We start from the raw sequence: 14,777 nt of genomic DNA on the forward strand, positions 1-14,777 counted from the left end.
CTTAAGAAATTACTAGCAAATTGAATCCAGCAACATATAGAGAAGCATTATATACTATAACCAATTCAGATGTATCCCCAAAATGCTAGTTTGGTTTAACATCCAAACATCAATTAATATAATAAATCATTTCACAAAATCAAGGATAAAAACCCAGGATCATCTCAATAGATGCAGAAAACTATTTGACCAAATCCAGTATCTTTTCATGGTAGAAATGTTCTACAAATTAGAAAAGAAAGGACCTTCCTCAAGATAACGGGCATCTGCAAAAAACAAAAACCAATAGCTAGCATCATACTTAATGGCGAAAGAATGAATGCTTTTTCCCTAAGATCAGGAAAAACACAAGGATTTAAACTTTCACACTTTATTCAACATGTATTGGAGGTTCTAGGCAGGGCAATAAGGCAAGAAGAGGATATAAAAGGCATACAGATTAGAGGGGAGAAAGTAAAAGTATCTATATTTGAAGACAGAGTGATCTTGTATATAAAAATTCTAACGTATCCAAGAAAAAACAAAACAAAACAATGACGAGACTAATGAACAAGTTCAGCAATGTGTCAGGATACAAGATGAATACACAAAAATATATCGTATTTTCATATAGTATCAATGACTATCCAAAGATGAAAGTAAGAAAACAATTTCATTTGCCATAGCACCAATAAGAATAAAACACTTAGGTATAAATTTAACAAAAGAAGTGTAAGGCTTGCATACTAAAAACTACAAAAATTTGTTGAAACAAACTGAAGAATATCTAAATATGATGTTAAAATGTTCATAGATGGAAGCCTTAATATTATTAAGATAGCAGTACTCCACAAATCAATCTACAGATTCAATGCAATCCCTATCAAAATCCCAGATGGGATTTTTTTTCCAGAAACTGGCAAGCTGATTTAAAAATTCATGTGAAAATGAATGGGACTCAGAATAAGCAAAACAATACTGAAAAAGAACAAAGTTGGAAGACATACATCTTTATTTCAAACTTCCTACAAAGCTACTATAATCCAGATAGTGAGGCAGTACATACCTATAGACATTTAAATTAATGGATTAAAATTGGGAGTACATAAATAAAATCTTATCTTTATATTTTTTATTTATTTGATTTGATTTGATATATTTGATTTATAAGAGTACCAAGACAATCAATGTGAAAAAATAGTCTTTTCAAACAAATGGTGCTAAGACAACTAGATATCGACATGCAAAAGAATGTAGTTGGAGTCCTATCTCACACCACATACAAAAAATAACTCAAAACAAATCATAGTTCTAAATGTAAGAGCTAAAAATATAAAACTCTTAGAAGAAAATATGCAGGAAATCTTTTTATCCTCAGGATGGGCAATAGTTTCTTAGATATGACACTAAAAGTACAATCAACAAAAGGGAATAGTGGGCTACATCAAAATAATCAACTTTGTGCTACAAATGATGGCACTGAGAAAGTGAAAAGACAATCCATAGAATTGGATAAAATATTTGCAAATCATGTATTTGACAATGTTTTTTATCTAGAATATACAAACACCCCCACAACTCAATAAAAGATAAGTAAACCAATTAAAAAATGGACAAAGAATCTGAATAGACATCATTCCAAAAAGACCCACACATAGTCAATAAATGCATAAAAATGCTCAACATTATTAGTCATTAGAGAAATATAAATGAAAACTATTACTTCACACCTAGTAAATGGCTGTAATCAAAAAGTCATATGCTATTTTTTTTAAAGATTTTATTTATTTATTCATGAGAGACAGAGAGAGAGAGAGAGAGAGGCAGAGGGAGAAGCAGGCTCCCAAGGAGCAGGGAGCCCGATGCGGGACTTGATCCCAGGACCCTGGGATCATGACCTGAGCCAAAGGCAGATGCTTAACCATCTGAGCCACCCAGGCGCCCCAAAAAGTCATATGCTAATAAGTGTTGGCAAGAATGTGTAGAAATTGGAACGCTCATACATTAGAGATGGAAATGTAAAATTGTGCTGCCATTTGGAAAACAGTTTGACAGTTCTTCAAAAAGTTAAACATAAAGTTACTACATGACATAGCAAATCCATTCCTAGGTATATAACCAAGAGAAAATGAAAGATATGTCCACATAAAAACACGAATGCACCTTAAAAACAATATGCCCAAGTGAAAGAGATCAAGCACAAGAGAACACATATTGCATGATTATATTTTCTGAAATGCTGAGAATAGAGACAGAAAGTAGATTAATGGTTACCTACAGCTTGAGGGTGAGCTGGATTGGGATTTGAAGTAATTCCTAATGGATAAGGGTTTCTTTTGAGGGAAGACAAAATGTTCTAAGATTAGAATGTGGTGATGATTTCACAACCATGTGAATATATTTTTAAACTTTGTATTATATGATGACTTGTATGACATGTGAGTTGTATCTCAGTAAAGGGTTAAAAAGAGATAATATAATAACTACAAATGAAATAATAGAATTAGCATGTCATCATTTTACAAATCAGAAATAATGAAGAGAACATGGGCATTAAATATCAATAGCTACTAATCACAAAATGGGAGACAACCGCATATGTGTCTCCGTAATCTAGCCAAGGAATTTACTCTGAGTTGGATCCAGTCTCTGGATCCAGCTGCTATTTTGCAGAGGATAGAGAAGTGCACTGAATTATATGATGTGTTTGCATGCAGCCACATCCAAAACTCTGAAAAATTCCATAGTTTATTTTTTTAAAGATTTTATTTATTTATTTCTCAGAGAGACAGGGAAAGAGAGAGTGCACAGGCAAGGGGAGCGGTAGGCAGAGGGAGAAGCAGGCTCCCCGCTGAACACGGAGTTGGATATGGGACTCGATCCCAGGGACCATGACCTGAGCTGAATGAAGGCAGACACTTAGCCAACTGAGCCACCTGGGCGTCCCAGAAATTCCATAATTTAAACAGCCTGAATTTTCAACAGATTATTTGTAAGTCAAACGAAGTGATGGAAGGATAACTATACAGACATCAAGGAAATATTTAGTATAAAAGTTAGGGTGTCAGTTAGGAGGGCACCAAGGAGTTGTGTTTGATTGAAGCACATGGAATGTGCTTCTAGATTGCCTAACAGTGTTCTATTTCTTGACCTGGCTGTGTTTACAAAAAATGTTTGTCTTGGAATACTTCATTGTCATGCATTCTGTTTTGCATAATATTCTATATTGATGGATTTTTAAAAATAATTTTTTATTAAATAAATACATAATTACTCTGGATGTATTGTGGAGAATAGATTTTGGATTTCAGCAAAATGAAATTAGAACTAAAAAGAACAGATAGGAAGCCAGTGAAGAGGCAGGGGAAGTTGGGGTATTTATGTAGCTGTTTAGAGGCAAACTAATATATGGTGACCAAATGAAGTGTGTGAGAAAGAGGTGGAAGAAAACAACTTACGGATTTATGGCTCCAGTGAGCATGAGATAAAAAGAGCAGAAAATTCTCCTCCACTCCTATAGCCTTTGATTATTTATTTTCCCTGCCCAATGGCCATTCCGATTTGGTCTGGTAACAGAAACTGTTTTTTTCTTGGTGACCTTCATTCTTAGTCCACAGGTTTCAAATGACTGTCTCTACTTGTGTTCCAGGGAGCCCCCAGAGACAGAAGACTGGCTAATCAAAGCATAATATGCCACACCACAGTGACTGGTGCAGTACGGGCACATGACCCAAGCTAGATTTGTTGGAACTGAGAGAATGAGACCATCTCTTATTCTCCTAGGCTAGGAGGTATAAAGCTATAAATATTACTATACAGGTATAAAGCTATAGATATTGCGGTTAACACAAAGTGAGAACGTGCCAAGGAATGAAGCCAACACAGTAGAAAACAGAAGAGAGACAGACACACAGAATACCCATCTATGCTCACACTGCTAATGACATTGATTTGGATCCAGTCAAGTGTGAAGATGGGCTATTTCCACACTTTTTAGTTATGTGTGAGCCATAATATTCCAATTACTACTTTTTTTTTATAAAGAGCACATTGAGTTAGATTTCTGTCAATTGAAAATGAAAATATATTAACTAATGTAGGGATCAAAGAACATTAAACTATTTCCAGAGTACACAACCATGTACCTGCTCTAGCCCAGCACTAGCCAATAGAAATATAATGTGAGCCACATGTGTAACTTAATATTTTCTAGCCTCCACATAAAAAAAGTAAAAAGAAATACATAGGATTAACTTTTAAAATATGTTTTATTTAACCTAACATATGTGTGTATATAATTTCAACATGTAATTAATATTTAAAAATTATTATTAGAATACATTCTTTCTGAGGACTCTGAAATCTACTGTGTATTTTACTCTTAGAGCACATCTCAATTCAGAATTCAGACTAGCCTCATTTCAAGTGCTCAACAGTCCTATGTGGCTGCTATCTTACTGGGTAATAAACTCTAGGTCATTCTTTACCTTTTCCTGCCAGAGTCTCTCTGCTTTATCCTGAATCTCATTCATAGTATTTTGGAATTGTCAGATACCTTCAATGTCAAGTGGTCCAAATTCTTGTATTACAGATGAAGAAAGTAGTAATAGCCCAGACTGATGAGAGTAAGTTAGTTCCAGAGTTGAAATTCATAAAAAACAGTAAGAAAAAGCAACTATCAACATCAAAGATATACTGCCCATGTTGATAGCTTTGTTAGTTTTTGTGTTTGTGTTTGTGTTTGGCTATCCAGTATTAACTCCTTCCTAACTGGAAAAACTAATGATATTAAAAAAAAATATGTGGTGAGTTTATTATATGTCAGATACTGTTCTAAGAACATTATACGTATCAACTCATTCAATTCTCAGAATAACCCTAATGAGGTAAATACCTTAACCAACTTCATTTCACCTATGAAGCACAAATGGATTAAGCATTGGGGCTAGAATGTAAATCCAGGGCATCTGGATCCCAAATTCACACTATTAATCACTCTAGTGTTCTTCCCCTTATGGTCTTGTTAGAGGTAGCAGCATGTTTCCAACTATAGAGACCAAATGAAACAGTTACTCCTTCTCTTTGTTCCTGGTAGCCTGAATATGGGTACTGAACCCAGGCTTAGCCAACTGATTACTCCCACTCAGGAAATGCAAACCTTGGCAAAATGGCACAAATACAAAGGATATGTGAGAATTTATTCACAGTGGAAGCCAATGGCAGCAGCTGGGTACCCTAACCAGATTGTGCCTATGGCCTACCTCCCAAGAACCTGAAATTTTGCTTGTTTCCCAGAACTGAATCTATACCCTTCTGCTTATCTGAGAAGTCATAGTGATATCCTTACAATAAAGCCCTTTTGCTTAAAACATCCAGAGTCGATTTGTATTATCTACAATCAAGAATGTTGATTGATACCAATAGGAAATACTATTATAAATATTTTATGCAGGAGGAAACTAAATGTTACAAAGTTAAATACTCTGCCCAATATTGCCTAGGAAGTAGTTGGCCCAGTGGAATTTGGACACAGACCTCTAGTGCCTTTATCTGTTATCCTGGAACTAGAATCTAGGTTTCCTGATTCCAAGATCAGCTTTCTTCCACGATGCCGATTCCCTAAACTACAAACAATAGACTTTTTAAAAATGAGGACAAAGTGCAAATTTTCATATGGCTCCTAAAAATCAAATCCTAAGGGGAGAATGTTCAACACTCCGTGAGATAATCAGGGAACCAGGTAATCATAATAGGCAGTTGGCGGTCAGCTCTATTTGCCACTACACCAGGGCTGCCTGTCCCAAAGTGTAAACACTCATTAAAGTCCCATAGGACATCAGCTTTAGCCAACAGAGAGGAAGATTAGAGTCAAGGCTTAGTAAGCTTCCACTTTGGAGTCACAACTACACAACGTCACTCAGTTAAAACCAAAATGGTTTCCATGGGGAGCCAGACAGAACAGCTCTATGAATACTCTACAAACACAGTTGCTCTTTGCCTTTGGGTGTGTGGATGGCAATGTGTCAGGCAGTAGACTCAAAACTACACACACACAACACAGAGCACTCATGAGCATACAGTTACACAAAAACAATAACCATTACACAAATCACCTCTATCGATGCCGGCAAAAGTGTGGGGGGGAAGGGGACTCTCTGATACTATTAACAGCTGTGTAAAACAACACAACTGTTTTGAAAGACAATCAGCAATATTCATCAAATTACATCCATAGATCCTTAGCAATCACCTTTCTGGTATTATGGAAGGGTATATGTACAAGGATATTTATTGCAAAATTTTGTTTTTAATGGTAATAATGTAAATGTCCATCAAAAGGGGACTGATAATTACAGTACATTCAGATTTTGGAATATAATGGACTTTTTTTTTAAGATTTTATTTATTTATTTCACAGAGAGAGATAGCAAGAGCAGGAACACAAGCAGGGGGAGTGGGAGAGGGAGAAGCAGGCTTCCCGCTGAGCAGGGAGCCTGATGCGGGGCCCAATCCTGGGACCCTGGGATCATGACCTGAGCCAAAGGCAGACGCTTAATGACTGAGCCACCCAGGCACCCCTAAAGTGGACTTTAAAAGAACGGAACAATTCTGTCTGTGAGAATATGAAATGAGATTCCTGATGAAGTGGTGTGGGGAAAGCAAGTAGAGAAATGTCATAGTAGATAAATTAGATCAATAGACATACAGATCCATTGATCTGGAATTGTAACGCCAGCAGCTCTTTCTGTACATTAATTCATTGAGAACTCACAACAAACCTATGACGATGATACTTTTGTTATCTTTGCTTCATGGATAAGGAAATGAGGCAAGTCACAGAGAGGTAAAATACATTAACCAAGGTCATAGCTGCTCAATAGAATGGAGAGGGTGAGGGGCCAACTCTCAGGCTTTCCTTTGACACAATTCCATAGGGTTTTATTTTTCTTCAGTGAATGAGCATTTTTTAAATGAAGATGGAAAAAAAAAAGTAAGAAAGAAAAACAATACCATGAAAATGTTTTGAAGAAACCAAAAAAACTAGGGACCCACAGATCTTACACTCACTTCTGGCTACCTCCTCACCTGACCCTATAGCATACTTCTCTTCTTAGCTTCCTTCCTCAAATCCTTCCCTGTTCTACTTTGAAGTGACCAAAAGAACTCTGTTCCCCTTATTTCCTCAGAGATGATCCCACCAGCTAATAGCCTTCATCATAGGAAATATGCACTGATACTCAGACTAAAGGTTCCTTCGCTCAGTTGAATCCCAAAATGTGCACTACATTAAAAATGCCGAATGGAGGGTTTTATGTAACCTACTGAACAGTAACTACCACTGTAATCCAACTGTGTTTTGACACATATTGTAGGTACTGATCAGGCCAATATTCTAATCATTTCAACTAGAAAGAACGAGTCAGCTTTGGGTGATTCTTTCAAACCATTATCAGGGTTGTCCAGTTGCAATTAACTCCTTGTACCATATCCAAAAAGGGTATAATGTATGCATTAAATCAAAACTGATTGAAAAACAGAGGTGTAAGTAAATGAGATGAAGCATGGGGCCAATGGGACTTAATCTTCCCTCTCTGGCCTTTTAAGAAGATTACCGTCATTCACAACAGCAATAGTATTCCATGAGCTACACATCCCTCTGTCATTTAACATCCACATACTGAACACAATGTTTAGGAATATTTTTATGTTGTCTGCAAAATACAATCAATTTAGCTATTTGTTCTTGCATCAACCATAAATATATGACTACTTTAACATCAAGTAAAGGGAAATCACTTCTCAGCTGGGGAGTGGAATTCAAGTTTTGAAATAAAACACAAAGATCAGCCAGAAAGGTAAAGATGCCCAGATGGTCAGCTCACTCTGTAAGGTTAATTACGTCTGAATAGTAAACATTCCTTTAACATTTCTTATTTCCCAGAGATAAGCAGACTGCCACAGGTGAGTAATCTCTGAGCTCAACAAACTGGTTCAGTGGATAGTTTTGTTTCATTGAAGAAAGCAATTAGCTTTTAGTGTGCTGGAAAGTGGGAAGCAATTACACAGATTAGTAGAGCTGCAGGCTCTGTCTGCTGGTGATGCCTGTATATGGCGAGACCCACTTCCCACATTCTTTCTGGGCCAGCATAAATCAGCAGATGATAACATGACACACAGGGGCAGCTACTTCCACTGACAGGCTCTTAGCTGACAGAATGCATTATCTGAAAAACCTGATGACAGCGGCTACATTGACAAGGCAATTATGTGTATTATTGTTTTTCATAAGCAGTAGGGTGTGACGCAGTATTTAGAGCAGGAAAAACAAAGTTTTAAGGACTTCAACTGTCATCATTACTGTAGACATGTTAACTCTACCAGGCACGTGAGAAGGAATGAGGGTATTTAACAGAGACTGGAGGAGCTTATCCTTCCAAATTGGGAAGTCAAGAAACGCTGGGTGCCACTTCATATGCTGTTTGCTATTCATTTTTAAATGACAAGAAATAATCACAGCGGCAGAAAACAAGAAACTTCATTTGGCCTGCATACATGTTTTAATTAGGTGACAGTTTAAAATAAATAAAATAAAATTTAAAAAGCCTACAAGCCAATTTTTAAAAATTAGGAGACATTACCTAAAAATTCAGAGTCCCAACTTTTCTTGAAACTCAGAATCTGGTCCCTCTGGATCATTATGTGCTCATGCAGCAGCTGGCTGGAGAGGGGTAATGCCTACTCCCCAGTTCACCCCAGGTCTGCGCTACTCCCTACTGCTTTTCCATACCAGGGATGAATACTGGTTGTACTTTATCACTACACTTGACCATCACTGCACTATTATTTCCCAATAGCAGAGAAATACTTCTCTGTACCCAATATTTCTCTATACAAAGTGGAAAAACAGAGAGCCAAGTAATTTCTTTTTTTCACTCCTGACCTGCTATGCTCATATTTATGACTAGTCTGGCCTCTATAGGTGCTTCAGTTTGTGACACCTGCTATAGCTGGTAAGAAAACATGAGAACGGGCTTTCAAAGTCATGTGGACTTGGAAACAACCCCTGGTTCTGACACTTAACATTGTTTGGCCTTGAATAAATAATTTGCTCTCTCTATAAATCTGTTTTTCCATGAGTAAAATGGAAACAATTATGGTAAGAATATTTACCCTTTATGTAAACTATAAAGATTAACCATATGTATGTATGTGTGTGTGTGTGTGTGTGTGTGTGTATAGGTGAACACAATAACATAAGAAATGACAGAGAAAGAAAACTAAGGTAATTCAGGAAAAACTGGGCTTGACTTACAAGATACAATAAAATTAGATTAGCAGAGGAGAGCAATTTATTTGGATGAACTAAAGAGGTTCAGTAATCTCGTTTTTCTCCCAAATATCCAGGGGCTTTATATGTATTTATATAATCAAGATTTGTTTTAGTCCTTACCACTATGGTATGAATGTGATCTGATATAAAGCATTCTCGCTGCCCACGTAGACCACTGACAAATTACAGTCACTGATGCAATTAATTTTTTTTCCAAAAGAATCATTTCAGTAAGTCCTGATAACATGTGTGCTGGAAAAGGGCCAATTAAAATGTTAGGTAACAATCCCTTACAGTCCCAGTGACTACTAGCTAGGTGACTGAGCAGTTCACTTCTCTGAATCTGTGTTTACCTCTATAAAACACGTATGACAATTGCTTCCTAAGGGGTTGTGGTGAGGCTTAGCACAATGTCTGTGAAGCACTTCAAGTTCTTAACACATAAAAGGAGTGGGACACACGGTTATTCCATTTACCTTTATTCTAGTGATTCACTTGGAAAGAATCCTACTCAGATTTAAAAAGAAAAAGAAAAAGTGAGATTGGTTTTATTTTTAAATGAAAACCAGAGTAATTTCAAACATTGATGAAATTGCATTACAATGATCTAAATGTATATATTTTCAAAAAGCATCTATTTGCAAGGTGAATTAGAATAATAGAAAAAGAAGGAAGTTGCCACATCATCTATTTCATTTTTGTTGAATTATGGAACATACACAGCAACTTTCACAGGATTAGAAAATGAGCAGCTTAGAATGATCAACATATTGAAAAAACATCGTATAGGAGATTTAGCTGTGATTCCTAAGACATATGGTTTGGTGTTAACATTTCCTATTCCCTCGTATATTATGGTGTACAATGCTCTGCAAAATATTTCCGAGCCCAGGCAATTTTCCTGATTCACTCAAGCAGGAATAATTCAAGTTAATGAGCATGTATTAAGTATCTGTTGTATACAAGGTACTGTGTCAGAATAAAAACAAGAAATGATCTTTTCTTCACGCTACCAAACCCTCTAGTACAATGTTTCTCCAAGTGTAATCCTGGGACCCTCTGCAGCAGAATCACCAGGAGAATGTTTCACAAATCCACATGTTTTGCCTCTTTCCACAGACTCAGGGATTCAAAATTCTGCGATCTAGACCTGGCAACCTGCATTTTAACACACCTGGTGATAGGCATGATCCCTGAGGCTGAAGAATCAATTATCTACTGATACCAACTGAGTGAAAGAACTAAACTCCCTCCATTCCATTAGCAAATGGTGCACCGGTGAATTATTTAACTACATACTAGAACATTAAAAGCATTAGAACTGACACCAATCTTAAGTCATTCATCCAACCACCTCCTTGTGCTTGTTTAGAAACCAAGCAAGTCTCTTCACCCCTCTAAAGTGACTGACTACTTACCTGTTATCATACTTCAGTGAAAGGACCAGTCACTTAAAAAAGAAAAAAAATTGCCTGATTTTCTTTCTACTAAATAAACATGATATATGTATGTGCGGGTGGGCTGCTCCCTAGTGTTGACACAGGCAACTTTGTTTAATTACACAATGAGATTTCTTTTCTATTTTCACAATTCATAATTAGAAATGGTTTGGCATTTGTGGACATTGCTGCTATAAACATCGGGGTGCATGTACCCCTTTGGATTCCTACATTTGTATCTTTGGGGTAAATACCCAGTAGTGCAACTGCTGGGTTGTAGGGCAGCTCTATTTTCAACTTTTTGAGGAACCTCCATACTGTTTTCCAGAATATTATGCAGCCATCAAAAGGAATGAAATCTTGCCATTTGCAACGATGTGGATAGAACTGGAGGGTATTATGCTGAGCAAAATAAGTCAATCAGAGAAAGACATATATCATATGATCTCACTGATATGAGGAATTCTTAATCTCAGGAAACAAACTGAGGGTTGCTGGAGTGGTGGGGAGTGGGAGGGATGGGGTGGCTGGGTGATGGACATTGGGGAGGGTATGTGCTATGGTGAGCGCTGTGAATTGTGTAAGACTGATGAATCACAGACCTGTACCTCTGAAACAAATAATACATTATATGTTAAAAAAAAAAAAAAAGAAGATAGTAGGAAGGGAAAAATGAAGGGGGGGAGGGGGAAATCGGAGGGGGAGATGAACCATGAGAAACTATGGACTCTTAGAAACAAACTGAGGGTTCTAGAGGGGAGGGGGTTGGGGGGATGGGTTAGCCTGGTGATGGGTATTAAAGAGGGCACGTATTGAGTGGAGCATGGGGTGTTATATGCAAACAATGAACCATGGAACACTACATCAAAAACTAATGATGTAATGTATGGTCATTAACATAACATAAAAAAAAGAAATGGCTTGACATGATGATAAAGTAACATTGCATTTAATATCAAGAGTCCTGGAAAGCTTCCTTGGGGCTACATGTTTGGTCTTCAGGAGGACTAAGAAACCCCTGAAATTTTATGCAGAACATGGGATGTTTATGTTTTTTGGTACGACATCCATGGCTATTAGATTCTCAAGGAGGTCTATGCATCAAAAAGCAGGTACAAACCATAATAAAATGAAAACTGGGAAAGCAATATGCAGAATACTCATTCCAGAGATGTTGCCAGGATAGATGGAGAGACCCTCTGGAGGTATGAGGGTCTGGACCAGTTTCCTTACACTCTTCCAGGAAGGAAAAATGCCTCATCTGTCACATGGAAAAATCCGAGCAAACCAATTTCCACTAAAGCATTCTTGATAGATGATGGCTTAACATGTTACCCGTCTCATTGCTTGAAGTCCCTTTCACTGAATCCAGACACAACCCTTCTTACTGCTAATTGATCAGAATTAGCCCATATGATGAAACAATTTGCCATCCCTGATTTAATTCAATCTCACTCACTTTAGAGATGAGAAATTTTAGGTTCAGAGAAGTAATACAACTTGCCTGAGGCCAAATAGTAAGTTGGTGTCAGAGCCGAGGCTAGAAGTAAATTACATCTGCTGCAGACAAACTGACAAACACTGAGACTGCATTCCCTCACCTCTTCACCTCTTCCCTTATCATTCCATATTGAGTGTTCTCTGCCATTTTTATTTCTCAGCAATTCCCATTTCAAATTTCTCATCTTTTTGTTTTAAGGAAACAGTGGGTTATATCTATGGAACATAAAATAAAATTAAGAGAAGAATGTTTGCAAAATTTGAAGAAAAAAATGAGGCCTCTGGTTTCACTGCTTTGCTTTATTAAAACACGCACCACAACACACACACACACACACACACACACACACACAAAGAAGCTTACACAAGGACCACGTTCCCTGAGATACTGTGTAGACGAGCTGAACTTGTATATTTCATATTGTATTTCCTGTTTTTCCCCACTGCTATCATTTTAGTCATCTTACAACCTCATGCATTCGTTGTTCTCTAAAAGCCAGGCCTGTGGAATCTCTCTTAAGCCCATTTCCTTCTTTTCTCTTCTCCAATTCTCCTTCTTTCTCTCCCTTTTTTATCTCTTTTTCTTTGATCTCTGGATGTTAAAGTTATTTGTGAACATGTCTTAGATTCCCATAAAGGATGTATGTTCCCCGAGGGCAGTATGTATCCCTGTTTGCCTTATGCATCTTTCTATTATTCATTTTAGTTTGCTTCAATTATTGCCTAGAGAAAGTCTGTCCGAATGCCATCCCTGCCACTCCTACTCTAACCTTTTCCTTATTTCCTTGGGGAATACCTTCTCTTCAACTCAAAAAATATGGCTATCTTGCCAACCGCCAATCACGGTACCCTGCCACCAGCCAAAGATAGGTGTGCGTCTCAGATCTGGCCAAGCATAGCCTGTCATCACCACTATGACACGATTGGTTAAAGGGAGGTATGTGACCCAAGCTGGACCAGAGTCCTTCACAAGAATATTGAAGTTCAGCTGTCAGATCTTGGGTCTACATCTTGGGTCACTCAAATAAAATGGTGTTAGTTCACTGCCTGAGGCCTCCTTTGTTCAGGAGAAACATCCTATAGCTAAAGAGAATGATACAACTTGCAGAGGGACAAAGAAGCCATAGGGAACCCAGCTTTCTTCTCTGCATTCTGTAAGCTACCCCAGTATCCTTCCAATAAATTTTATCTTTGGCTTAAGTCTGCTCAAGTTGGATTTTCGACTTTCAACCAAAAGTTCCTCACAAATACACTCATTACACTCATAATGCCTTGCTCCAAGTAAATGCTTAATAAAGATTTACTGAGGGGTTTTTAGTCCAGGTGAGTCTATTCCATTTATCTTATCTCTGCTTTCTCAGACTATACCTTTCTTCCTGCCCAACACTTGTCTTCTCTTCTGTTTTCTCCTTTGGAGAACCTCTTTTACTGTCACCTGCTATAGATGTTCTCATGCAAGATGTCAGAGCAGGGAGTATGCAGCAGAATATCCAATCCTGAAAAGACATTTCAGGAAAAAAGAAGTATTATTCTTGTCCACTGATGTCAGAAAACAAAAGTTGAGAGAGGGGCAGGAGAAGACATTGTGTTCTGCTTAAGAATATCTAAAACAAGTATTTAGGAAACAGCATCTCCTCTGCTCACTGGCCCCATCTCTTTTTCCAGAACTTAACTGTTGCTCACTCAGCATTCCACTGTGCACATCTCACTGGTGCATTCCTCCCAACTCCAAAAAGTGCCTGGGAGATTATCTCACTTTGGAAAATAATCACCTTTTGGCTTCCATCTTCTAGACTTGTTATTTCCCCTGCCATATCCCAACAATGGAGTGTAAGGATTGAAAACAATATTGCTCATTATTCATAGTATACATAAAAAAGAATGGCTTGCTTTGAAATTTTGAGATAAGATAATCCTTGCAAAATGCCAATTTGATTTAAGTCATTCACTCAGGTGAACACGGTTCCTGGAACACCCCAACAAACGACACAAGAATTAAAGGTTTTGTGATGGATGAGGGAGCAAGATCTAATTGGTGCTTTAATAAATGTATTCTGACTTGGCAATCCACCTAGATTTATTAAAAGAAAATGCCCCTGTCTAAATAAAATTACCAAGTTATGGTGTAAAAACAATGACAAATGCCTTGTAATTGGCTGTTATACAAGTGCTGGCATCAGGAAGACAAGCACGATATTGGTATGTAGAATTATTTTCAAGCTGCTGAGTAACAGACAAGCAACAGCAATGGGTGGTTGACCATCATTTTATCTATTTCACATGGTTTTGAGTCAGAACAGGTAGCAATGCATGAGGAAGTTGTATTTGTAGTACAGAGCATTGCAAGCAATTGTCACCTAACTTGGTATCCTTCCGCAAGGTCTAAGAAAGAAAAATGGTCTACTAAATGTATAAATGGAGCAAGCACAGCCTTAATGCTGCCATATATCAAAGGGTTGGGAACATCCCATTCGGGGGTATATATTCATTTTTGTAACCTACTTTCCTGACTGAACATTACACTATTG

General features: G+C 37.5%; 1 protein-coding gene across 3 annotated transcripts in view; it reads right to left on the bottom strand.

Moving 5' to 3' along the window:
* Positions 1 to 14,777, bottom strand: part of KCTD16 (potassium channel tetramerization domain containing 16) — a 272,548-nt gene that overhangs the window by 35,008 nt on the left and 222,763 nt on the right. The gene's annotated exons all lie outside the window — the stretch shown is intronic.

This window comes from Callorhinus ursinus, unplaced genomic scaffold (assembly GCF_003265705.2).
Source record: "Callorhinus ursinus isolate GAN/ISIS: 27379988/994484 unplaced genomic scaffold, GSC_fseal_2.0 scaffold23, whole genome shotgun sequence".
In the NCBI taxonomy this organism is placed as follows: Eukaryota; Metazoa; Chordata; class Mammalia; order Carnivora; family Otariidae; genus Callorhinus; species Callorhinus ursinus.